At 42.8% G+C, this 27086-nt stretch overlaps 1 long non-coding RNA gene across 1 annotated transcript in view; it reads right to left on the bottom strand.

The window, feature by feature from the left end:
• LOC124229907 (uncharacterized) overlaps positions 1–25698 on the bottom strand; it is a 38263-nt gene extending 12565 nt beyond the window's left edge. Inside the window, exons 1-2 of the long non-coding RNA XR_006886016.1 lie at positions 25590–25698; positions 19292–19730 (exon numbers count right to left, since the gene is read on the bottom strand). This is a non-coding gene — a long non-coding RNA (uncharacterized LOC124229907). The remainder of the gene's footprint in view (positions 1–19291; positions 19731–25589) is intronic.
• Between the last annotated feature and the right edge of the window lie 1388 nt (positions 25699–27086).

The raw sequence follows: 27086 nt of genomic DNA, 5'->3' as shown, positions 1-27086 counted from the left end.
GTGCAGAAAGCCAATAAATCACCAGCGAAGTCTCCGTGTATCTATCAGTCAGGAGGCTTGTCATCTTCCGGTCCTTGATCCACATGAAAGCCGCCAGCAGCAGGGGCGGGGCGAGGGGTGGGGCGAGGGGGCGGGGCGAGGAGCGCGCGGCGGCGGCGAGCTCGGGACCCACAGCTGGAGGGGCGCGGGTGGGGGCGCCGCAGGGCTTCGCAGCGCCCAGGGGCCCGGGAGATTTACCTCCTCCCCCTTCCGCGCGCGCTTCCTTTCGCTTTGATGTCCTGCGGCTCTGGATTGGGGGTGGGGAGGCAAGTCCTCCAGCCCCAGGGCTTTAATATTCGCATCACGTCCTCATGGCAGCTTTTTGGTGAGGAATGAAAGCTATAAGGGAAGTTCTGCGACCTCCCCGCAAAACGACGACAGGCAGGGGAATTTCACACCACGCTGCCCTGTCTTGACATCTACGCTTGACCCAGAGCCGCTTGGCAGAACACACTGAAACAGGAGTGCCAGACTCTCCAGGCAGAGGGGCCCTCTTGGGTGAGGCCCCTTCTGTGCTCAGCTTCTTCCAGAAGGCAGTATAGTGGCTGTGGAATCTGATGGACCTTGATTCAAATCCCACCCCTGCCACTTTCATCTTTTGGACTTTAGTAAATGTACTGGTATTCTATACTCTCCTCATGTGTAAATTGGGAATACAAACACGTACCTCAGAGAGTCGGTGTGAGAGTCAAATGAGGCAATATGTGTAAATTGCTTAGCATGGCACCACATGTAGTAAAATAATGAAAAGATGATAGTTGCATTTTTATTATTTTCCTCATCTATAATATGTTGCTTTTGGATTAGATACCGTTTAAGACCACTTCTAGCTGTAAACTGTGCACCCAAAGCCAATGGCGTAGCTCCAGCAATGGGTCCTAGTGCTGCTGACCACCCCTACCCAGCCAGGCCACCTGCTCAGGCACCTGGGGCCCCCAGTTCTCTTGTGCACGTTTAGCATGAGGATGCAAGAGCCATAGGTCTGGGAAGTCTGATTGCTTTTGGTGAGTGCCTCCCTTCGGAGGCATTTGGAAAGCTCCTCTTAGTCCTCATCACATCTGTGTGAGGGGCACCACAGGGTACTGGATGGGAGACCGTAGCTCTGCCATGGAGAACCTGAGTCTTCAAGGTTAAGGAGGGAAGTGTTCTTGGTCACATGGTCAACTGTGCATCACAGACTGGAACCTAGTGGCCTTTCCCCTCCCACAGCCATGCCAACGTGTTCAGGTACCACATTCACCATGTAGAGGAGTGAAAGCAGAAAGTTCCCTTAATGGGCTCCATTTCTCTTTTTAATCCCTCACTCAACAAATAATTTTTAATCATCACCCATGTGAAAGCCATTGAGAGCCTGTCATTTAACCACTCTGGGCCTCTTGTTTTTTCAATACAAATTGAGAAGGCAGGAATACTGGTGTTTATCAATAGGGAATTATTGGCATCTGGGGCCAGGACTGTCTTGTGCTTAAAGAATGTTTAGCACTGGGCCCAGGCATTAGACGCCAGCAGAAGCTCCAAGCATTGGGACAATAAAAAATGCCCTCACATTTCCAAACGCCCTTCCTTGAGAACCACTGGATGATCCCATTTCTCTTCTGGTCCTAGTACTGTATCAGTTTAGGAGTCCTGGTTCAGGTGCTAACCAACGGCTCCACTGTGACTTCGGCCAAACTGTGTAATTTCTTTTTTTAAAGATTGGCGCCTGTGCTAACATCTGTTGCCAATCTTTTCTCCTTCTCCTTCTCCTTCCTCGTCTTCTTATCCTCCTCCTTCTCCTCCTCCTCCTCCTCCCACTCCTCTCCCTCCTCCCCCTCCCTTCCCCCTCCTCCCCAAACCCGCCTCCCCCCACCCCACATAGTTGAATATTCTAGTTGTGAGTGCCTCTGGTTCTGCTATGTGGGACGCTGCCTCAACAAGACCTGATGAGCTGTGCCATGTCGGCGCCCAGGATCCAAACCAGCGAAACTCTGGGCCACCCAAGTGGAGTGCACGAATTTAACCACTTGGCCATGGGGCAGGACCCCCAAGCTGGTTAATTTTTTAAAAAATCTGTGTTATGGAAACAATCAAACTTGTCCTGTACTGTCTATGTCCCAGAGCTATTGTGAGGATATGATAAAAAAAAAATGAATGTTAAAGCACTAAAGTAGTCTCTGAAGGTAAGATTTTGTTATTATTATGAGAAAACAATGATATTTGTATCTTATTAATAGGTTCTAGGCATTGCATTTACATCCATTTAATTCTAAAAGGATTGTCTGACGTAGGTTCTATTATTTTCATTTTACATATGAAGAAAATATATTAAAAGGGTAAATGACTTGCCAAAGGCCATGCAACTAGAATTTGAACCCAGACTGTCTGAACACAACATTAATGCACTAAATAATGTCCTCTATGTCCTGTTCATGTGGGTCAGAAGGGATTGTCCCCAGATCAGCATGTTCTGTCCATGAGGAAATCACATAGGAAGCCAGATTCAGATTGTTGCTTCTAGAGATGGGATAAGAAGGGAGCCAGCGATCCTCAGAAGGTCTCTCCTGTAAGTCACTCCGCTCTACTGCCTCCCTTAGTGTGACTCTGCGTTTTTTGTGTCTTGTGCCTTACCTGCCTCCTATGTCAGGATGAAGGCTCCTTAAGGTCACTTTAGTCTTTTGTATGTTCCATTACTTCGCTATAGCTCTCTGTGCCTGCTCTCTACTGCGCGCGCGCGCACACACACACACACACACACACACACATTGCAGCACTAGGGTTGCCACATTTACCAAAAACAAATGCGGGATGCCCAGTTAAATTTGAATTTCACATAAACAGTGGCTTTTTAAGACTATAAACATATCCCAAGTGTTGCATAGGACATACTCATACTAAGATTTATTTGTTGTTTATAGGAAATTCAAATTTAATTGGGTGTGCTCTGTTTTATCTGACAACTCTAACCAGAGCCATCATATTCCAATGCTCCCCAGTCTTCAGGTCCATGAGCACAGAGAGCTAGAGAGGAGCGGGGCTCTGAACGAGACAGGGGAAGAGACTGAGGGAGACTTCTCTCTTCTGAGCATACTCAGTCTAGCTGAAAATAAAGAAATCACGAAAAGCAGCTGGCAGACACTTGAGTCTCGAACCAGCACCCCAGGGAGTTGTGCTGGACCCCTTCCTCTCCAGCCACTTCACATCCACGCATTTCCCCCCCCGCCAGTCTCCCTCTTTCACGTTCTCTTAGATGCCTTCACTGCCTTCCTTCTCCAATTTTGATCTATTTTCTCAACAATTTGCATCTGAGGTACTACAACAGCTTCCTAACTTGTTTGTTTCCATTTTGATTTTGTGTCTACCCTCCACAGTGATACCAGAGTGATCCTGCTTTTTTTTGAAATGAGATGTTTCTCCTGACGATCATGGTAATCCATGTTCATTATAGAAACATCAGAAAATTCCCACTGGAATAAAGAAAAAGATTCCAGTCTTCCCTGGTTATTTCTCCACTCAAAATTTGTGCCAGGTTTTCATTTTCTACATAATAAGATCCAAACTTCAAGAATGGTAGTCAAGACTGCCGTGATCTGGCCTCGCATGCTTCTCCTGACTCTGCCTGACACAATCTAGCTCACACCTTAAACTCCAGCTGTACAACAATTTCCAGTTCCCTACATAATGAGCCATGCTCTTTGTCTAGGCCTTTGCAAAGCCTTTTTTCTTCTTCTTGTAAGTGGCTTCTTCTATACACTAGCAAGCTCCTATTTGTACCTCAGAACCCAGTTCCAGCGTTACTTCCTGGACCTTTTTTTCCCTAGGCAGACTTAGAAATAATCTCCTTAGTGCTCCTATAGTCATCTGTGCTTTCACAGTCCTTGTAAATAGTTTCTTGTGGATTTTTATAAAATAGTGTGTCGAAATTATTCATTTACACATATGTCATTTCATCTAAACTGTGAAGTCCTTAAGAGTAGAGACCATGGATCTCTGAAGCCTAGTAAATGCATGACACAATTAGGAGCTCAATAAAATGCTTGCTAATCATTACATTACTTAACTAATGTAGCCCTTTCCTCTCCCACATGCTTCAGGCATCCCACCAATGGCCTTATATGAATTGTTCTAACAATTAAGTGCTGATTTAAATGCGTTATTACTTAACACTTGCCAATCCAACTAAATTAGAAATGTTTGTAATCCTTCACAGTGGATATTTCAGGGCTAGGCATAAATATTTGTTGAATGACTGAGTAACCTTCCCACAGACCTAGTAGAGGATGTAACTCACAGTAAATGGTAAAAGGTCCCAGTTAGGGATCCAGTCTCTGGGTTCCAGTCTCTGCTTTTCCAAGCTGTGCAAATTACCATGGCTCACTGGGTCTTAGTGTCCTTGCCTATAAAATGTGAGGATGGGTCCAGGTGACCTAGTCTTCTACATCTTTAATGGACAATGAACTTACAAATAGTCTTACTAGCTGTGACTTGAACATGTTAATGATGATGGCTAATATTCATAATTAAGTGTGTAAATGAATGCTCTCATTTGATCCGTCAACAACTCTGTTGGGTGACTACTATTTTTAGCCGTGTTTTACAGCTGATAAAATTAAAGCACATGGAAGTTAAATACCTTTCTCAAGGTTAATCAGTAAGTGACAATGCTGGGTATGGACTCAGTAAATCTGATTCCAATCCTGGGTTCTTGAGCAGATCATCTCTAAAGTCCCATTTCACCCTGACATTCCGAGTCTCTAAACTGATCAGTACAAAAGCATAAGTTGCCAGCCTCCACAACGCTGTATTAGGCCCCTGTGTGAGGATGCCCCAGTCCTGTACCACTGCTGGAGAGTTTCAGAGCTTACACAAGCGTGGTAGAGCATGAGGAGCTCAGACCCGGGAACCACAAAACTTGAAGATGAGCCCAGCTCCAGGCCTTGCCAGCTGTGGGAACCAAGGCTCCTAGACTCGGTGAGTCTCAGTATTCTCCTCTTTAAAATGGTAACAATCCTAATCATAACTGCTCCTCCTACCCCACAGCGCTGTTAGGAGGATCAAAAGAACGAGAGTCTGTGAGAGTGCTTTGTAAATTGTAAAGCGCCATACAAATATGAGTTATTATTCTTTCCAGCTGGGGTTGTCTAGGACTACTTCAATGAGAGCATTATAAATGATTGATAAGACTTTAAGGGGGAACAAGTCTGAAGTCAAATGACTGAAGTTCTGGTATGGAATGTTGGTTGCAGCATCCTAGACAGAGGGATTTGTGCAAGTGAATGGGGGTTGGGCCCACATCAAAATACCAGTCAGCTTAACTTAGATTCCAGGGTTAGGGATTGCTATTAAATGTTGATTACTATTTAGTTATTCATTCAACAGGTCAAAGAAAGTTAGTAATAATATTAGCAAATATTTGAGTGCTTACCTTGTATCAGGCATTGTTCTGAGTATTTTATATGTACTTATATTTAATCCTTTAGATAATCTGGTGAGAGGAATATCTCTCTGGAGAATATGACTCTTCCCATTTTCCAAATGAGGAAAATAAGGCTCAGAGAAGATAAGAAGCTATTCTAGGGTCACACAGCTAATAAGTGGTGGAGCTTGGATTTGAATCCAGTCATTCTGACCCCAGAGACAGAGGGAATAAGGAAGGGATAGAAGGAGGGAGGGAAAAAGGAAAGGAAACAAGGAAGGAAGTCTATATACTAAGTATTTCTCAGATATATTATTCTGAGACCTTGGGAGGGCAACTAGAGATCGAGAAGGAAATAATCTCCAAATGAAACATGTCCTGAGGGAGTCAAGGAAAGATCGTTGGGACTATCCTTGCCATAGGGTAAAGCACGTTCATCTTCACATCTGTGGGCTATATGATGAAAATATAAACTGGTGCTCTGGAGACGCAGAGGAAGGGTGGAGGTGAGAGTAAGGCATTCTGGCAAAGATGATGTCTAGATGAATCTTAGAGAATTCATAGGATCCAGCCAGGTGCAAAGTTGGGGAAGGAGGCATGAACCCACATAATGTGGGTGGAGCTACAAGTAATGAGGCAGTATTACAATGTGAAAGGCAGTGTGGGAGGGTAAGACAGGAGGCTAGAGGTGTGAGTAGGATCTAGGGCGTGTGTGCCGGGAAGCCTCCATGACAAGCCAAGCAGCTCAGGCTTTATTCTGTAGGTGACAGAGAGCTGTAAATGGTCTTAAGCAGAGTTAGAGTTATAATTTAGATGTTCACTCTGACTAGAGTAGGAGGGTGGATTTGATGGGTAGAGGAGTCTTAAGAACATTTCAATAGACGTGTTTCCACGGAGCGAATATTTAACCAGATTTTTGTTTTAGAAAGCATGGTGACTCTAGAGCCGTATGGGAAGGGCTGTGTTCCTGAGGCCACAGCCCCTAGAAGCATTCTAAAAGTAATCATGGCAATTCAGTTAGGGAGGCCATCTTTATCTCATAATATTCTTTAAAATGCTTAATAAATTTGCAATTGATGACTATCTAATTGGGTAAGATAAGACCTGTAAAAGTACAGACCATGATAATTGAAATGGACTCTAAGCTGTGTAAACTGTCAAATGAAAAGAGATATTTACCTATTATTCACTAATATCCTCGTGTAGTGGCAATATCAGGACTTGAGAAGTTTATCCACAGTGCAGTTATTGCTAACTAATAATATTCCTTTGATTGAATTGGGAACTCAAATTTGTGGTTTCCTGGTGCCCCAGGAGAAGAGGGTGTCATTATTTCTTTTTTTGTTTTTTCAGTTGAGAAAACTGGCCTGAAAAGTAAACTGACTAGTTGATGATATTTTGACCATATAGCTGTTGAGCACTTCTGGGAAAAGGGAACATGGAAGAGACATTTGTTAAGTACGCGTTACATGCCAGGCAATTCCCATGCATAGTTTTCCTTAATCTTCGCAACCACTCTGTAAAAGGGACCTCTTTTATCTTCGTTTTATAGAGGTGGCTAAACTGAGTAGAAGGCCCCAGTTTGCAGACTCCAGGGCTTCCATTCCATTTGCTATCAGCTAAGTAGACTCTGAAAGTGGGCCCCCATTTGTTTCTCATAGGATTGCTGTGAATTTCCTAGTTCCCGTCAGTCCAAAGCTGCGAGAAGGCAGATGAAAGGCATCAGGACCTGTGGACTACTGCTATGCCTTCAGAGGGACTGGCTCCCAGCTTTCAGCCACATGCATGAAAGGGGCTGTTGCCATCTGCCGACCTGTCAGGCTGCCCCTCTCTTGCGCTGATTTCCTCCCTTCTTGGAGTTTCTTCAATAAAACATTTCACTCCACTCCCTTGAAAGGCATCTCCCCTGAGTGGCATGGGGAGGGCCCAATATGGTTCCATTTAGCTCTCTGGGGATGCGGAGAAGGCATCCTCCCTTCACATAACTTTCCCAGCAAGTGGTATCTGTTTCCTCCCCCTCAAAAACTATGAAAAAATAAATTCTGGTTAACCTAGTCTTCCAACTCACAGGTCTCCCGAATCCCAGTCCGCACAGTGTCTGCTTTAGCCTCGGTCTCCTTGATCCTTAGACTCCTGACTCCCAGGGAGACAGAAGGGAGAGACTGAGCGTGGAGCCACCTTCTGGCCATGCCTTCCACTTCACCTTTCCTAGTAGCTGCTCCAGGGAGGAGATAGGCTTTGGCCTTTCTCTCCAGCTGGCTATTGTCACCTCCCACAAGACCTCCGGGGGGAGAAGCAGAACCAACTCCACTCAGTTTAGCCACCTCTATAAAACGAAGATAAAAGAGGTCCCTTTTACAGAGTGGTTGCGAAGATTAAGGAAAACTATGTATGGGAATTGCCTGGCATGTAACGTATACTTAACAAATGTCTCTTCCATGTTCCCTTTTCCCAAAAGTGGTTGTGTGAATGAACACAACCAGCGAGCCCACATTTCAAGAAGGACAGATCAGACTTTTCCAACTGTCCAGAAGAGAAGTTGGTCGTCTGGCCAGGCTCCCCTTTCATCATCTTCCCTCCTGCTCCAGGGTTGGAGCTGAATCCTCTCCCCATGCCTGTTATACTCTTCCTTGGCTGCTCATTAACTCCATGAAAGCACTGACCAGAATCACCAGGAGGGCTTGATAAAACTCAGATTGTTGGGGCCCACCCTCAGAGGTCCATTCTGATTTGCATTTTACTGAGAATTTGCATCTCACAGAACATTGAGAACATGAGTTCTCAATCCTGGATGCAAATCTGAATCATCATTTAAAAATGTGTGTATGTGTGCATGTGTGTATGTTGGGAGTGATCCACAGACCAGTTAGCCCATTAGTAGTTTTTAAAAACACTCCCCAAGTGATTCTTTTTGTATGTGTGTGTGAAAAAGACTGACCCCAAGCTAACATCTGTTGCCACTCTTCCTCTATTTTATACATGGCATGCCACCACAGCATGGCTTGATGAGCTGTGTGGGGGTCCACGGCCAGGATCTGAACCTGCAAACGGCAGGATCTGGGCCACCAAAGTGGAGCCATGAACTTAACCACTACACCACTGGGCCAGCCCTGTCCCCTGTGTGATTCTAAAGCATAATCAGGCTGAGAACCTCTATAAACTCTGACTTGGTCTTCAATTCCCAGAGATTTTTAGGCCTGGAATAGTGGGATTAGAGAAACTTTCTCTCCTAAACCTTATAGACCCTAGGAAATACATTTCTAAAATTAAAATTTCAGGCACAGGTGCAGATTGAGAGAGAGGGTGGACACTTTATCAAAAGAGACCAACCTCTCTGGTATCCCACGTATTACACTATCTGCTTACACTGTCAGAATAGTGGCATGGTAACCAGCTTAGAACTCTGAAGACAGTTAAGTTCTAGCTCCACCCCTTACTACTATGGGACCTGGGCCAGCTGTTTAACTTTTCTAAACCTCAGTTTCCACATCTATGAAATGGGGACATTAAACACACTTATTATATGAGGTTATTATGAAGAATAAATGAATTAATCCAGGCTTTCACACAATTGGAATTCTATTAAAGGCAATTATTGCATTACTGTTACTGTTATTATCACTATTATTCTTTTTATAATTCTTTCAATCAGCCATAGGAGAGTTAACGCATTCTTACCCTGACTCCAGGCTTGAGGCCCTGGTCTGTGAGTTGTAAGAGATATGTACTTGGTACCTGAGAACCTTTCCAATTCCAGTTTCAACTCTACAATTTGTCACTGGTCTGTGATCCATCCCAACCACCATCCTTGCCAGAATATCCATCACAATCTTCAAACTCTACCTGTCCAAACCCAGCACATAGTCTTGCTCCCTAAGCTGCCCTCACATCTTGTACCTCCACCTACCATCCACTCAACTGCCCAAGTAAAAACCTGAGAGTCATTCTAGACTCCTCCTTCTTGTTCCTGTTCACCACCACTACCAAAAAACCAACCAACCGACAAAATCCATAAACCATCACTTACCAAGTCCTGCCAATTCTTCTAATTCTCAAATCAATCTTATGTCCATCCCCTCTGTTGCTGCCCTCATTCTGGCTCTCACATCTGGACTATTTTAAGCCTCTTACTTGTCTCTATTGCTAATTCTTACTTCTCCTACCTCATGTGCCATGTTACCACCAGGGAGAGACAAATATGGTGATGTTCCCCTGCTCAAAACACTCCAGTGGTTTTTATGATCCATCAGGTTGAACGGATTTGCAACACAGACACCTGCAGGCAACACAAACTCATGGCATGGACTGTTAGTAAAATATGTGCTCAGCTGTTTGCACTGTGACCTGTCTAGGTATGTTACTTTTTCAATTCTGTGCAAACCAAACAAAATGTCCCTTAGCCAAAAAGCCCTCAGGTTACCAGTCTGAATCACCCCTGGTCTACCATATACATTCTAATTTCTTTGGTATGTCCTGCAAGGCCTTTCCTGATGTGGATCTTGTTACCCATCTAGCCTTGTACCAGCTTTTCTCTCCTTGCACTTTATACCTCAGTAGTCCTGAATTATTGTAGTTTCCTGAATAGGTTATGTGCTCTTGCACTGCATGCTGCACTCATGCTGTGCCCTCTACATAGAATGTTCTTCTTCTTCTTGATACCCTGGCCAAATCTAGTTTATATTTGACAGTTCAAAGGCTAGCTATACATGGCTCCCCAAGGTTAATATAGTTCTCCCTCCTACTCCTAACACACTAATCTAACAATGACCATAGTGCATTGAAATTATTTATGTGCATATCTATTTCCTCCACTAGTCTTACAAACTCCTGAAAGTCAAGGGTTGTATTTTCATTTTAGTATTCTCAGCTCTTAGTAAGGTGACTGGCATAGAGTATAATGAATACATAAATGGAGAAATGACATTAGCTAACATTTCAAGTGATCCCCAAATTCCAGGCACTGATCTAAGTATTTTACATACATTGTTTATTTTAATCCCTATATCAAGTGTACCAAAAATGAGAGGAAAGAGGCAAGTCTAGGATGGGGCCCTGTGTAACATATGTATGGCCTGTTCCTAAGAGCTCCTTGCTTACCTGAAAGTAACCAAAAATGTCTGCAAGGGTAGGGTTGAACATCGGGATGCTCCAGAGTGGCCCATGATAATCTCTATCCTACTATATTGAAGTTATTTCTTTTATTCCCTATACGATAATGCAGTTCTTCAGGGCAAGTACTGCAGTTTCTGTCTCAGAATTCTTAGCACCTGACACCGTGCCTGGCACACAGTAGGACCTATGTAAATGTTAGGCAAATAAATGAATGGAAGTTCTGGTAGATCTCTTATTCCATCAGCTGGGAGGCTCTGAAATCATGGCTACAGGTATCGGCAGGATCAGTGGTTTCTCTTGCTTTTTCCTTCAGAAACATTCCTATCTTGAATACATAGATTATATATTATTGACTATAATCATATGCTATATCTGAAATAAGGGAAAAAGAGAAAGAAAGATGAGGTAGAGAAAAATAATATAAAAGATGGCAAAGAAAGTGACAGAGAAATAAGGCAATGAAAAAAACACTTGCAGCTGTTACTATATGATATGAAGACACATCTTCAACACATTTCATTTGCCACACTAAAAATATTATTCCTGCAATTAAGCTACATGGCCACCAGATGGCAGTGAAGTAATAATGTGTCTCATCAAGATTTTCCAAGGTCTGGTGTTCTAGACTACAGTTTCAGGCTCAATCTCCTATATATAATTTATACTTACGAGAGATTTATAACTATGAAGTCGCATTGTTACATTGATGGAAAACAAACTTATTAAAACAGATAACATTAAGAAAAAGTAAGAATGAAAACATAGCACTTTTCAAGGAAAATATAAAAGTATCCAAATTCTACAAAAATCTAAATGTATTTCTTGACTATTGTATAATAGGTAAAATTCCTAGGCCAAAGTTCAACTGTCATAGTCTTTTCACAATTTCTAAGATTAAACAGAGATATTAAATTTGGTTCAGTCACCTATACAAACTATTTTCAATTTCTTCCTTGCCATTTATCATGCCTGTTCCCCCCATCTGACCCCTCACTACACAAATGTAGCCACCTGCCACTCAGAGTGTGCTGTAGCACCTTCTGCATAGGACGTGATGAATTAATGCTTACTTCCATAACTGCTTCTTATGTAATTCCCCGAGCTACTGTCTTTTAAGTATCTCTAACTTTTATCTTAATATTCTTTTTATCTTCTCTACACAAGGAAAATAAGCTAATCCAGGTAAAGTTTTACAATTTCATCCCCCAACTCTCTGGTCAATCATATTAGTCTCCCTCTATCTTCTTCTACCCCATATGTTGTATTAATATCTTCATGTTTTAATTCTTTTGAAGCTATACAGTACTGAACTTTTTCTCATCAGCCCTAGTTCGAGGATTGGCTTTAGTAATCCCCTTGCAGCTCAGCTCAGTGAGGTAGTGGCCAAGCTTTGACCTCTGAGCCAGACAGAACAGAATTTGAATCTGGGGCTACCTCTTCTTTCTGCCTTTGGGAAAGGTGAGTGTATCCTTCAGATGAGGAAAGGTTATGCTGCTTAACAAGCAGCTCCAAAATTTCAGTGGCTTAAAACACAAGTATACTCCTCACTCACACTACATGTCCAAATCAGGTTGGCAGGAAACCTCTGCTCATTCCGGTCACTCAGGGACCCAGGTTGATGCAGCCTCCTTCCTCTGAATGGAGTAAGGTGTCTTAAAGTAACGCAAGTTATCTCAGTTGGTAACAGGCAGAGTCAGAGGCCACAACCCATTGGCCAGAGCTAATCATATGGCCGTGTCTAATTTCAAGTGTGTAGGGAAGAACAGTCTTCATGTTCCCCAAGAGAGAGGAGGACTGAGTATTGGCCAACAGTAGAAATATCTGATAGTCTGCCTTCAGTCTCTATGTATTTAGTGTTATCTTCTGAATACACGCAGAACATACTCATCCCCTCCCCAAGGAGACAATCTAAATATCCCATCATGTCAAGCCTTAAATTCAAAGTCTGGGATCTCTGAATGAAGCACAGAATTTCCTTCATCATAGTATCTTAGATCGTAATTTCTACACCAGGTCTGGATGTGGCATTTTTTTATCTCAACAGCTATGAACCAAAAAGACAACTGATCTGTCCCCACTCCCCAATTCACATTGTTGGAATAGAGACAAGATAACCATAATAAATGCTCCTACTCAGAAAGGGGAAGAATGGGAGATGTACAGCAGACACTGGCCTGTAGTAGTGCTGAATCCTGTTGGGTTAACCTTTTGAGGCTCCCTACTTGGAGTAGAAATGTACTTTGATTAATCTTTTATTCTTCAGATTGAGAGAGCACCTGCATCCATTTTTCTCCATCACTGCTGTGTCTACCCTAAGGGAGGTTCTTCTTTTTTTTTTATCCCTTTTGACTGCATCTGAAATAGGCATTGGGGAATATGATTCCTTAGGGATCTCGAGTCTCAGTCCACTTCCTGCCCTAGATGATTAGAGGCATAGGTCTCAACAGTCACCACCTTTTTAGTCAAGGCCCATGATTCCTTGGTTTACAACTCTCTTGAAAACTCCCTAGATGAAAACTCCCCATATATTGGATTTCAGTCAGCTTTATGTGTCACTACCTGCACTCTCAGTCCTTTCTGAAAGATGACACCCTTACTTGCTATTTCTTTGCTTTCTCACCCCCATATCTATCTCTAGACTTAATTCAAGTACATGCTACATCTGTATTTTCTTTCTTTGAGTGCTTTTATTCTCTTAAGAGGATGTGCTTGGCACCCTACTCTTCATTGGATCTTTACTTTAAGACACCTCACTCCATTCAGAGGTTTTAACAACTGTGTACAATGACCATACCGTTAATTTGATCCTCCCTAGAAAGCTGAGTTTTAATTAGCCTTTGTTGCTCACAGCATTTCTCATTCTTATCTTTTTACATAATAATTGAGAAGTAGTTGACTTTGCAACCCCACTAGTCCTTGAAGTTTTGAATCCTCTCTATTCTTTTTCATTCCCACTTGCAAACAAGCCAGTTCTTTTCTGAGTGCATCTCTTTCTTACAGTGCCTTGCCAAACATAGCCAACTGAAACCACTGCACACTACAATATTCTGTTTTCCAATCTTGTCTCAAGGATCTATAAATTAATTAAGTCCATTATATGCCTCCAAAATGATTGAAGGTGACCATTTTATCAAATGCTTTCCCATTAAATAACTTGGATTGTCAACTTCCCAGCTTTCAATATCAGTTTTCTCACCACCTACCACCTGGCCTATAAGCCAATGTCACATATTTTTTTGGATCACATTGGGGTGTTTTTTGTTGTTGTTACAATAGCATTCTTATTTCAGCTCCAATATCTGTATCAGTCAGAATAGTCTAGGCTATGCTTTCGTAAAGAACAACCCTAGAATTTCGATTGTTCAAGACAACAAAGGTGTATTGGTTACTCACACTACATGTTCAATACAGATTGGTAGGAAAGCTCTGTTCATTGTAATCGCACAGGAACTCAGGCTGATGGAAGCTCTGTGACCACACTCCCAATACAGGAGGGTCTCATGCTGGCAATTAAATGCTCCAGCCTAGAGGAAACTTATATCACTTCCCCCACAACTCATTGAATAGAACTAGGCATATGGCCAAACTGCATTCAGACAATCACATCCTTACTCCATTCAGTGGTGGTTGCTTTTTACTTCCTTACCTCCATATACACAAAACAGGCCACTGGTGATAATGTCTGCCCTGCTACATAGTTTCTCTATGCACGTCAGTTCATCTGTTTGTGAAAAATGCAAGGTGATATGATCTCATTTGTGTTTTAGAGAGATTCCCTCTGACGTTAGTAAGGAAGAAGGATTGGGGCATAATAGGGAGTGGGTCACAAGGACGGAGGTAAGGAGGCCAGCTGGGAAGCTGCGGCAGTAGTCCAGATGGGAGATGATGATGGGCTTGAATCCATGGATGTGAAGAGTATGAAGATCAGCCAAAATCGAGACAGTGGCTAGAACAGGAAAAGCTCCAACTCACAAAAACAAATACAACTGCGGGTTGACGGAAGCAGCTTCTACTTTTCAGCAATAGTAAGGATATCACACTCTGAGTGACAGTCAAGCTAAAACTGAACTAGAAGGCCAGAAAAAAGCAGCTTGAGACATCTTTTAGACCAAAGAGGGAATATTTCAGAACATGAAGAAGAACAGCCAAAAACTAAATTCTTTTTTCAACTGTTGCTCCGTGGAGCCTTGCTAATTGGGCTCTCATTAAGCCATAGCTTATAACCTCAGATTTCCTAAACCCGTAGCTATTCATGGCTATGAATTTTACCCTAAATTTACAGAAAAAGATGCTAAGGCATCTATTTCCATCTCTCTGTCCTTACATTATGGTTTTTTCATTTTTCTCTCAAAGTCTCCTTTAGGGATTGGTGAAAACTCTGTGTGCTGGGAAAGGGGACCTTTTCCATTTACCTACCCAAATTCCTCCTCTGTCAAATTCCCTAGTTCCCTGTGAAAGTTATTGCCACAGAATCTTTAGATTTCATTATTAGGTTTGGTTTTGGTTAATGTCTGTTAATGATCTGGAGAGAGGTGATAACTGCATATTAATGAGATTCACAAAGGAGCCAAATTGAAAGCTATTGCAAACTCCAGTGGTGACAGCAATAAACTAGAACTCTGGAGAGAACTGACTAACAAACGGTCAGGGACAATACAATGTAGTGAAACGAGCACATATGAAACTGACACTTCAGGGGAAGAGAGCAGAAGTTTAGGCGTTTTTTTTAAAAAACGAAAGAAGCAATGTAGAGAGCAGCATTCAACAGAAGGTCTCAAGGATGAAATGAAAAATGAATACTGAGGTTGCAAAAACTAGTCACTGAGAGAGGAAGTTGAGAAGGATGTGGTAATTCCATTGACCTCCACTTTACATTTCTCCCACTCCAATAATGACCCAGCTCTAGTAAGTCAGTGTATCTATCCTGGAACGCAGTTTTCAGTTCTGGTGTAGACATGTAACTTGACTTAGTCTAATGAGACTTGTTTCTGGGATTTTTTTTTTTTTTTAGCGTAACTAGTGTGAAAATAAGAAGCTTTCTTTCTACAAGGACTGCAGGTTATATAGCTGCAAGTCGTATAGGTAATATAAGCCTGGGGCTGTCAGATTTGAAACCACATAGAAAAGCCAAGCTGACAGTGGAGAGAGAGAGAGGGGGAGAGAGCGAGAAAGAATGAGCTCTCTTGAACCAGTCATGCCTGAAGCTATAAACCCTCGAGTTGTTCAGTTATTTGTATTAGCAAATTCTTTTTGTACAGAAGCCAGTTTCAATTGGTTTCTTCATTTGGAAGTGAAAGTGTACTAACCCAAGATATGTTTTCAAACATATTGGCATCACTTCTGTATTCTTTACTTTCTAGCCACACTGGCTGACTCTAATTTCCAGAGTATTTGGAAAAATTATTCTTCTGAGGCTTTGCTCAAGCAGTTTCCTCCTCCTGTGTTGGAATTACACCCATCCTGCTATATTTATTTGTAGAAAACTTCCTAACTTTATGGTCCAACTCGGACTATCTTGTTTTGGACATCCCTCCTGAACACTCAGTGGAATGTCATCTCGCCTTTCTTTGTTTTACTAAATAAATAGACCAAGAAACTTTGAAAAAGAAGAACAAAGTTGGAGGATTAAAATTATTTGAATTAAAGATTTACTATAAAGCTACAGTAATTATATCAGTCGGAGTTCTCTGGAAAAACAAAACCAATAGGGGGAGATATGTATACATTTGAGGGAATCGGCTCCCATGACGGTGAGGGCTGGTAAGTATGTCATTTATAGGGCAGGCTGGAAACTCAGGCAGGAGTTAAGGTTGCAGTCTTGAGGCAGAATTTCTTCTCCAGGAAACCCCAGTTTTTGCTCTTGAGGCCTTGCAAATGATCGGATGAGACCTATGCACATGATTGCGGGTAATCTCCCTTACTTAAAGTCAACTGATTGTAGATGTTAGCCACATCTACAAAATACCTTCACAGAAATCTACGAAATACTTCACAGCAACACCTGGATTAGGGTTTGGTTATATAACTGGGTCCTATAGCTTAGCCAAATTGGCACATAAAACTAACCATCACAGTAATCAAGGCAATGTGGTATTGGCATAAAGGCAAATAAATGAATTGATGGAATTGAATAGCCTGGAAATACATACACACATAGAGACAACTGATTTTAGCAAAGATGCAATGGCAGTTAGGGATGAAAAATAGTTTTTTATTCAGTAGATCAATTGGATACCCATATGCAAAAAATGAACTTTGATCCATACCTCTCGCCATACACAAAAATTAACTCAAAATGGATCACAGACCTAAATGTAAATCCTAAAACTAAAATTTCTAGAAGAAATAATAGGAGAAAACCTTTGTTACTTCAGTTTTGGTAAAGATTTCTTAGATACAATACCAAAAGAACAATCCATAAAAGAACAAATTGGTAAACTGGACTTATTCAAAATTTTAAAAAGATGCCCTGAGGAGAATGAAAAGATAAGCTACAGACTGTAAGTAATTGCAAAGCATATATCTGATAAATGACTTGGATCCAGTATTTAGAAAGAACTCTTAAAACTCAACAATAAGAAAACACCCAACATAATTAAAAATGGGCAAAAGATGTTAACAGATATTTTGCCAAAGAAGTTATACAGATGGCAAGTAAGCACAGGAAAAGATGCTCAACATTGTCAGTCATTAAGGAAATGCAAATTAAAACAACAATGAGATGTTACTACACACCAATTAGGTTCCCTGAAATAAAGAAACTGATCCTAGCTCGTTTTGGCCAGGATGGAGAAGAACTTGAACACTCCTGCGCTGCTGGGGGGATGTAAAGTGGTCCAACCTCTTCGGAAAACAGTTTGGGCGTTGCATCAAATGTGAAACATACACACAGTATTTGATGAAAACATTGTACTTCTACACATTGACCCAGGAGAAATAAAGACATCTGTCTTTATAAAGAGCTGTATATGAATGCTCATAGGAGCTTTATTGCTAATAGCTCAAAACTAAAATCTCCCAAATATTCATCAACACGTGAATAGATAAACATACTGTGGTATATCCATAGAGCGGAATACTACTCAGCAAAAATAAAAAAGTGGATTGAATTATTGATATATGCTACATGAATGTATCTTATGCCAAATGAAAGAAGCAAAATAAAAAAGGCTACATACTCTATGACTCCATTTATATAAAATTCTAAGAAATGCAAATTAATGTATTGTGACAGAAAGCAGACGAGTGTTTCCCTGGGGAAGGTAGGAAGGAGAGAGAAGAAGGTTACAAAGAAGCCCAAGGAAACTTGCGGGTGATGAATATGTTCATTATCTTAATTATGGTGCTGATTTCGTGGGTATATACATATGTCAAAATTTATCAAGTTGTACACTTTAAATCCATGCAGTTTTATGTATGTCAGTTACACCTCAATAAAGATGTTAAATAAAAGTCAGTGCAGGCTAACAGAGAATTTCAAACAAAGTAACTAAAGAACCCCAGGAGCTAAAGTTGCATATTTTTCAGCTTCAGCTTGCGAGTTCTTAAGTAAAATTTCTAATCTAGAGTTCTGACTGTGCCACTTATAACTTCTCTGAGTCCCATATTTATCATTTGTAAAATGGGAGTAATAATTTTTTTTACTCTGCTACCTACCTCAAGGGGGTTCTTGTGAGGACCAAAAGCAATAATGCATATGCAAGTGCTCTGCAAACTACAGCGCATTACACAAATGTTAGCTATTGGTTTAGTTGTTACATACCATCTGCATATTATTCTTGCCCAATACATACATGCTTCCTGCCAGCTCAACCTCTAATAACCCGTATATAAAGTGTAATTAATTGTACAAGTTACTTTAAAAGCACTGAAACTCAGCATTCGGGGTATGACACATCCTAAATACATAACAGATTTTGAAAAAATCAGTTTCAGACCAAACTAGAGTAGGGGAAACAGACAGATGCCTTCACACATATGCCAAGCAAGTGAGACCCACCCAAACAGGATGGAGTCCAGGGCAAGGGAACACAGCCAGTATGCAGGCTTTTGTGTTTCCCGCTAGAGGCTGTTAAAGGGAGCAGTGACCTCGTAACGTGGCTGGCTCTGACGTGCTGAGAGGCTCTCCGCATTGCGAGTCAAAGTTACTTGGAAATTAACTGCTTTATTCTTGGCCTGATGCACTAGCCAGCCAGAATAATGGGGCCGCAGATCATAGTGATTTAGCTAACGTTCAAGATGACAAAAATGGAAATAAGTAGATATTCTCAGTGTCACCCTCCTCCTACTCTCCCCCTTTGCATTGTCCTTTATCTGATCTTAAATCACAGCTGGCACTTTCCCCATAATTTGGATTCATCTGCAATTATTGGAATTTTCCCCCCCGATCCTCTCCAGGGACCTTGAACATGTAGGACCCACTGTTTGAGCCTGGCTTTCCACAGCTGACCTAAGGAGGGGGAACCCTGTGGGCTTGGACTCCTCCTGGGCAGGGCTGCACAGGACGCTGCACAAAAGCAGGGTTAGCATTCCCTGGGTGAGCTGTGCCTGAAAGGGGCATCTGGGAAACAAAGCAGGAAGATTGAGACATGACTCAGATGGGAGGAAGGACAGTATGGTGGACGTATGTGTGTGTGGAGAGGAGACAAGAGCACAATTAGAGAAAAAAATGGGAAGAAGAGAACAAAGTGGCCTCCGAGGCTGGATGGTAGCAACAAGTCGAGGAGCAGGCATGAGAGGTTATCTTACCAACAAACATCTTGGAGAAGGCCGGGCCCTTTTCTGTGGACTCCATGCACCTCGCTGGCTGGGGCTGGCTTCCTAAGAGACTGAGTGCACTGGTCACCAAGGACCCCAGAGGCCCTGCAGGAGAGGCCTCTTGGGCTGGAGATCCCCTTATCCAGCACTTAGCCTGGGAGGAGTGGGTGCGCAGCTTGTGGAAATTCATGAGTATCTTTACAAGTTCTAGGTGGAGACATCAGTGCGGCAACTCGTACATCTTGAAGGAGTAGAGCTTGGCCCAAGGGATCCCCTCTGGGATTTGGAAATATGTTTCTTCATCTCCCCAAATATTAATCCTGGGTCGGCTGAGCAACACTGAGAGCGTGGCGTGGCTGAAGGGGTTCCTGGGACGACCTGGCTTTTCCATAGCGGAGAGTGATGAGTCGAGGAGCCCTGTGAAGGCCCACTGCAAAACAAAGCAAAACAAAGTAAAACTCCTCTGTAGGGGTTTCAGAGTTCATCATTAAAGATTTATTCGTTAGCATTATTTGCCATCTTTCTAAAATCTTCTTCTGGGATATTTCTAAGAGGAATGAGCCACTGAGTCCCAGGCGCCTCGGTTTATACTCACTGTGGTTAGAGGGACCCACTGTAAGTCTGAATCACCAGAGCCGTGTGTGCTGGAGGAGGGGGAACTCTGAGGGGGACAAAGGACATAGAACATGGAGGGGACGGGGAAGTAGGCAAAGAGTCAAAGACCAATCCCACTTATGTCACCTTTTTGCTCAGTGTCAAGAGTCTAGCGTCCACCTTCATGAATTGGAAGTTATTATCATTCAGTAAATGTGATAGCATTAAACTTCAGATAAAGGAGCACAGAGAAGGACACGCATGGCCAGGTGGGAGACGCATTTTGTGATCAGTGTTAAAGGGCCAGATTCCAGGCTTTGGCAATGAGGCATGCTCCCCTGGCTTAGGCATCACTTACAGGGCTCAGAAAGGACAAGCCCACGCTTAGCCAAGCCAGGCACACCTCCACTGTCAACAAACACCACTTCCCCTGTTTCCATGGCGCCTCTAGCAAAGCCAGCCTGTCTGTGCCGGGGGTGTTGGCTCTGCCACATGTCTGCACTGTTAGGGGACTGGCTACGAATCATGGCCCTGAAGGATGGCAATTTGAAATCTAACAAGCATGAAACCCTTCCAGATTCTGGAGATTCCTTTCTGTCTCATGCTGTGAGGAGGCCTTCTTGTGAGCCAAAGCTGCTCCCACGAACTCCATGCTGAATAAGTGAAAGCGTGCTTCTCCAACTGGGGTACGCGTACCTGTAGGGGTTTGTAAGAAACGATGGCAAAGTGGTACAGGGGACCACAGAATAATCATCTGCAGCCTCCTATTGGGGCAATTTTACTCAATAGGAAATAGTTTAAAACAGTTTTCTATATGGAATATAATCAAGTGTATATGAGATTTTGAAAAAGTAATTTCAAGCTTTCTTCCTGCTGCTTCAGGTGGTGCCTCCCAGAATCCCAGGATTCACCCCTCACAGAGGGCCAGCCTAACCCTCAAAGCCCAGAATGGTTTTAAGGTACTTCTCAGAAATCCTATGGGTCCATACGAGCTATCTCTGAAACTAATTCTATTAGTAGAATACAATTTTTTAACTTTAAGGCTTTGAATCCTGGTAACATATGAAGATAGTAACCTCCATCCCAAGATACCTTTGGTCAATTATCAGCCATATCTACTTCAGCGTGAACAGAATCCATCAGGCTCTTACACCAAAGCCAAGATGAGATGAAAGGGAGAGTCTAACACTACGTGAGAGGCTCAGCATCAGAAAGGCTGGTGGTGTTGGAATATACTTCCTTAATTTCATGACTTTGCTGAAGACCAGTGTTAGAGTCATATGACGCACTACCTCTGCCTGCACACACTCAACCCAGTATTCACTCACAGCTTTAGCCAGAGACGCGCCCTGAAAGGGTTTGAGCCTAACTTCATTACAGGTGGCCTGAAGGAATTATTCCAACAGAGTCCCGTGAACTAGGAAGAGAGGTTCTTATTTAGCAGAGTGACCACAAATATTGTCACTGATTTGTCATGAAACATTTTGGCCTTCCTAGGGGTGGGCCCAGGTTTTGTGCAGCATGAAGCTCATACAGTTTGGGGGGGGGTTCAATTTAAGAAAAAGAATGCAAAAGTAGCTTACCTTTGCAAATTTACAAAGCCATATGAAGAACTCATCTCTAGGCTCGCCCAAGGACTTGGAAGGGGTCGGTACAATTGAGGGACTGAAGCTTAAGCCTTGTTAGCTTGACTGTAATCTGTCTCTGCTCTTCTGCTTGAATATATTTATATATTTGCTGGGTGGGGGTGTGTGTGCAGGGATTGCTAGTGATGTATTATTTTCTCTCCCAGATGTAACAATCTGTATTTTTCCAAGCTGCATCTCATTTCAAAGCTTCCTGCCCAAATTTTCCAGTCTGTTTGGGTCCATATCTATTTCTTCTTTCTGGCTAGGAGCGAGAGCAGCTCCTCGGGAGATGGTCAGGGGCATTCAAACAATGGGCTTGGCCCAGGAGCATGGAATTTCCTGTAAGACAGCAGGCGTCTCTGGTGGGTTGCTGGGATAGACTGATCAACGATTTTTAATGCTGATGATGGAGTTGTACCAGTCCATGCCAACAGCTTTTCAGAGGCAGCTCATATGGAAACCATTAGCCCCAGTCCCACCCATTAGCTAACTTGAAGGCAGCCAAGCCTGGGGACCAGAGCTGCCATGGCCAAGAATAAAAGTACCACATGCCCCAAACCAGCCAAGAGTAGGATGGGAGTTTCACACCCCAAAAGACTCTCCATTCTCCCATCTAGTTACCAAAAAAATGGGTATAATAAAAATTGGCTGGATTTGTTAGTACTCGCACGCCACATTACACTGTAGTCAAGATGAAACTTAGCACAAATCAATTTATCTTGCTTTCTGGCTTACAATCCTTCGCAGATCTTCCTTATGATAATTTCCAAATTCTAAATACTAACTTCTCTCTTCTCACCTTACTCCTCCTCACACTCCAAGATCAGGTTGCACTAAAATTATGTCTGCTTTTTTAGATGTGCCCTGCACTCTTTTGTGTTTTCCTTCACACATGTCTTTGCCTTTCTCTGGAACACTCATATCTCTTCACTTAGTTAATTCCTACTCATCCTAAGCTCTCAGTTTAGGGACATACTCCATTCTCCCACAGTACCTTGCACACTCATCACATTTTACAGTTATCTCCTATTTAATGCCTATCTTCTCCACTGAACTAGAAGCTTTGTGTTTCGGTTACCTACTCCAGTGTAAGAAACCACCCAAAACTTAGTGGCTTAGAACAATGTTTTTGTTAACTCTTATGATTCTGCAGGATGATTGACCTCAGCAGGGTGATTATTCTGCTCTACATGGTGTCAGGGGGCTGGACGAGGCTGGCATGTCTAACCTAGCTTAACTATGTAGCTATAGTTGGTGGAAGCTCAGCTACAGCTGTTGACTGGGATGCCTACATGTGGCCTCTCCACATGACTTGGACTTCTCACAGCATAGCTGCTGGATTCTAAGAGGAAGAAGGCAGAAATGGCAAGTCTTCTCAAAGCCTGAGCTCAAAAGCCCCAGGATATCACTTCTGCTTCATTCTATTGTCTATAAATTCAAGGGGAGGAGAAATAAACGCTCGCCGATAAAGGAGTGGTATGCACATATAAGAAGGTAAAAAAAAAAAAATGGTGGCAGCCATCTTTGGAAATTATCTAGCACACTCTGAGAGCAGCAACTAGGTCTGTCTTGTTGCCCAGCACCTGGCCCAGTGCCTAACTACTAAGAGTCAGCACTTTTTCCATTTGGTCAAAGTCTCTCTGCTAATGCTTTGCTAATGCCTAGGTTTGGTCTTTGTGTTTGACATATGCCCTACTCTCCAAACCATGTGGGTTGACTTTAAGCTTTGCCAAAAGTAAAAGTAACAACCTCAATGATCTATTACTTGACTAAGAGATTTATTACTCATAACCCAAAGGGCACTTGATGCAACAGGAACACTACATGCATTAATGAAAGGAAGGTTCTGGTTGCTGTTCAGCAGATTATTAGAGCCTCCAGGAACAACTTCCCTTCCACCACCACCCTCATTTCTGTTGCCATTACATCTGACCACTAGAGTATAGTTAAGAACAGGGAATCAGAAATTGAGGTTCTGTAGCCAGGTGACATACTTCTGGAACCCAGCCACTCCAGGTTGCTTTGGTCCAATGTTATGGTTTCTACAGAACTTGGTGAGTGTGATTAGAAATGTTTCCTAATCACTCTCTCATTGGTTAGAAGGACATAGGATGCCACTGCCCCTCCAATCACTAGGAAGGAAGGAGGGAGTGGTGAAGGCAGTTATAGTTGGAACTATAGGCAGCACATTAAGTATGGGGTTTGCTGCCACCATCACAACCCTAGTTGGTGCCACAGCTGGCACAGGAAGAACAAGGAATTGAGATCACATGTATCATCCTAGGAACAGAGTGTCTGGCGGAACAAGACTTCACTCTTCCTCATATCTTCTGCCGCAATACTGACTCAGGCTTACATTGTTCGTACTCTCTCTCTCACTCAATCTCAAGATATAGAAGCGAGGTGATGATACTCCTCAGTGCATGATGCCCTCCTTAGGTCATGGCTGACTCTAAAATGTTGGGTTCAAAGTTATTTCCTTCTTTCCACATTTTGAAGATGTTAATTATCCCTTTTACTTCTTATTTTCAGTGTTGAGAAGTCTGATAGATTCTTGTTCTTCTGCAGTCTTCCTTTCTCCCTAGAAGCTGTTTTTCATATGCTTAATTTTCATTATAATATGTTTAAAGAGAGCTTTTTTTCCTTATCAATCCTGTTTCGTATTCAAGGCTAAGAATCAAGGCATTTACCAATTTACGAAGGCCAGTGGTACAGAGGGCAGATGGACATGATTATCCTATGTATTAGAAATTGCAAATGCCAAACTTTTCAGAATGTATGGATACACACATATGGTAAGCATTTAAAATAGGAATTATAGACTACTACAGGTACTTAATAAACCTTTGTGAGTGAGCAAATTAATGAATGATTGAGCAGCACATTCCTAGCAGATAGTAAATTCAAGGTAGCTATTATTAACAGAAGTGCCACCTAAGATAAGACGCAAAAGACTTGCTCCCTGCCTTGAGGAGCTCTTCTTATTCTAGTTGAAACAGGTAGATAAACCTGCAGTACTTATCACGTCACGATGTATATTTGGAGTACTAGAGCATCACAGAAGGGGGAGTTACTAACTCTCAGAGGAACCTCCCCAGAGGAAATAGAGTTGAGTTTTGAGGATAGGATTGGAAGCAAGTGGGGAAAGGGCATTCCAGCCAAAGAGAAAAGCTTAGGCCAAGGCCCAAATGGGGCACGCCATCATCAGTTTGTTGTAGTTAGATTGGAGAGAGAGGAAGAAAGAGGAAGAGGAGTGAGAGATTATCTTCAGAGGGGAAGTGAGAGTGCCTTGGTTCACATAATCCCCACACAGTGCTCTGAGTAGGTTTATAGGTGAGGAAACTAGGCTGAGCACAGTTAAGAGAGTTGCCAGGGTCACCTAGATGTGAGCGGCAGAGCCAGGAGTTTAAGCCCAGGCTGTCTGTTTGCAAGTCATGTCTTCAGCATCAGCTAAGAGCATCAGGAGCAAGGGCTGCAGCACATCCCATGCTCAGGGGTTCCCTTAGCCCCATCTCCAAAAGGTCAGTAGGGAGACAACTCCACCAAGCAGAGGGCTCTTGTGATTGTTCTTAGGGACAACCACAAAGCAGGGGCATTTGCCTTGCTCTCTACAGACAGGAACAAGACTTGCAAGGACCAAGGGGTCAGGAGCAGCTTAGAGAGGAAGGTATAAGACCCAGCCCTGAGACTCACAAAGACAAGAAAGGGGCCCTTGGGAAAAGGACCATGAGGCCCACTCCCACTCAGGGCTAGAGGAAGACTTTTAGAAGCCCTAAGCACTGAAATAGAAGGATCCTTTCCTCTAGTAATGGAAAATAAGAAGAATTGTGAAAGCATAAAGTAATTATAAGGAAGTCCAACAGACTTCTCATTCTTTTTTTTCCTTCTGGATGACAACTTTCATTCTTTTTTTAATATCCTAAGGATAAATTTGGGGAATCTGACCCCACCGAGTGGTGTCAAGAACTACTTCCCCATTTTGCAGACATGATGAGGTCAGTCACGGAGGAGATGAGCCCGGGGATTTGCCTGAGCCCCAACTTGGCCTGGGAAGTGAGCAGACCTACCTCATGAAATTCTTGGTTTTTCCATTAAAAGCACTTTCCTGTAGCAAGTTCTGAATGCAGCCTGAAATCAAGATGTACTAAGAAACATGTTCCTTCAGGGCATAAGTGCAGCTTGTACAGCTTAAACCATTTGTCTTATAAACAGGAGAAAATCTGTGGTTAAATATTTTCTCTGGAGAGAGGCTAATTGGAGTTTGTACTGTGGTGCTTCCAGTACCACTAGCAAATCCAGCGCCATCATCCAGAGCTCGCCCAACTCGGTTGAAGGAAAACCCAGGGCTTGCAATCAGCTGAGGCTGCAGACGTTGTTTTAGGGAAAACAAGGGCTCTCAGCTGAAAACAACCGGTTTCAAAGCAGAACTTACCCCTTTTCATACCCGCTTGAGGCTCCAAAATTTGATATGAGCAAGGCGTATGAATCCAGAATGCAGAATCGGGGCTGTTTGGGCAGAAAAGCAAGCTTGAACAGAGGCTCCATAATGCAAAGCAGTATAGAACAAGAAAAGATATTTACACTCCAATTTCTTTACGTGTATAATTTCCTAACGGGTTTGAAGGGAGCTGGAGAGTGCTGATCTTTCCAGTGAAGTGAACCTGGTTACAGCCAGGTTAAAGAAGCATGGTTGCCTGACCTCTAGGAAGTTTAAGATCAGGTCTAATGAAATGCAACACGCCTCTGATATCAGAGCTGTCTCTGACCACACATCAAAGGGAAGGAAGTAAGTGCTTTGATCCTCTCAGTCCTTGCTCTCTGCAGAAAGTTTTAACAAAGGGAAGTGGGAGCTAGGGGTGAGGATGGGGCTCAGGGACATTGGTTTTTCTTTCTGCTGTTAATGTTCTTCCAGTTACAGAGAACAGGGCAGGCAGGGTGTAGGGAATGTAGAAGTCAAGCTTTGAGTGATTCTCCTAGTGTGATTTCCAGGTCTCAATTTCTCTTCCCCAAATCCCTCCCCTGCCTGTACTGTGAGTCCTGAATTCTAATAGTAGAGTTTCATTTATTTAGCTGGAGTCCTCTTTTTTTTTTTTTTTTTTTTTGGTGAGGAAGATTGGCCCTGAGTTAACATCTGTTGCCAATCTTTCTCTACTTTATACGTGGGATGCATCACCAACATGGCCTAATGAGCAGTGTGTTGGTCTGTGACTGGGATTCGAACCCGCGAACCCCGGGCTGCCAAAGCAAAGTGCCTGAACCTAACTGCTACATCACTGGGCCAGCCCCATTTAGCTGGAGTCTTAACTCTTATTAGAATATAAACCTCTCCCAGGAAAGGCAACAACGTAAACCAGATTCTCCTACTAAAAAAGTGCATCCTACTAAAAAGTGAGAATGCATCACAGATCTTGTGACTAGCCTAGTTAAAACTGTTTTGGCTCCTGGTGACCAGAGGGTGAAGTCTGAATGCCTTATTGTGGGGCAATGTTCCCTCCATGGCCTGGCCGCTGGTCTTTGTGCCTGCCCCTTCCTGCCTACACGTTAACCTTCAGTGGTCCCAAACT

The sequence above is a fragment of the Equus quagga genome, chromosome 18, assembly GCF_021613505.1.
Source record: "Equus quagga isolate Etosha38 chromosome 18, UCLA_HA_Equagga_1.0, whole genome shotgun sequence".
Classification (NCBI taxonomy): domain Eukaryota; kingdom Metazoa; phylum Chordata; class Mammalia; order Perissodactyla; family Equidae; genus Equus; species Equus quagga.
The sequence above is the reverse complement of the archived record's forward strand: the minus strand, read 5'-3'. Positions and strand labels throughout refer to the sequence as shown.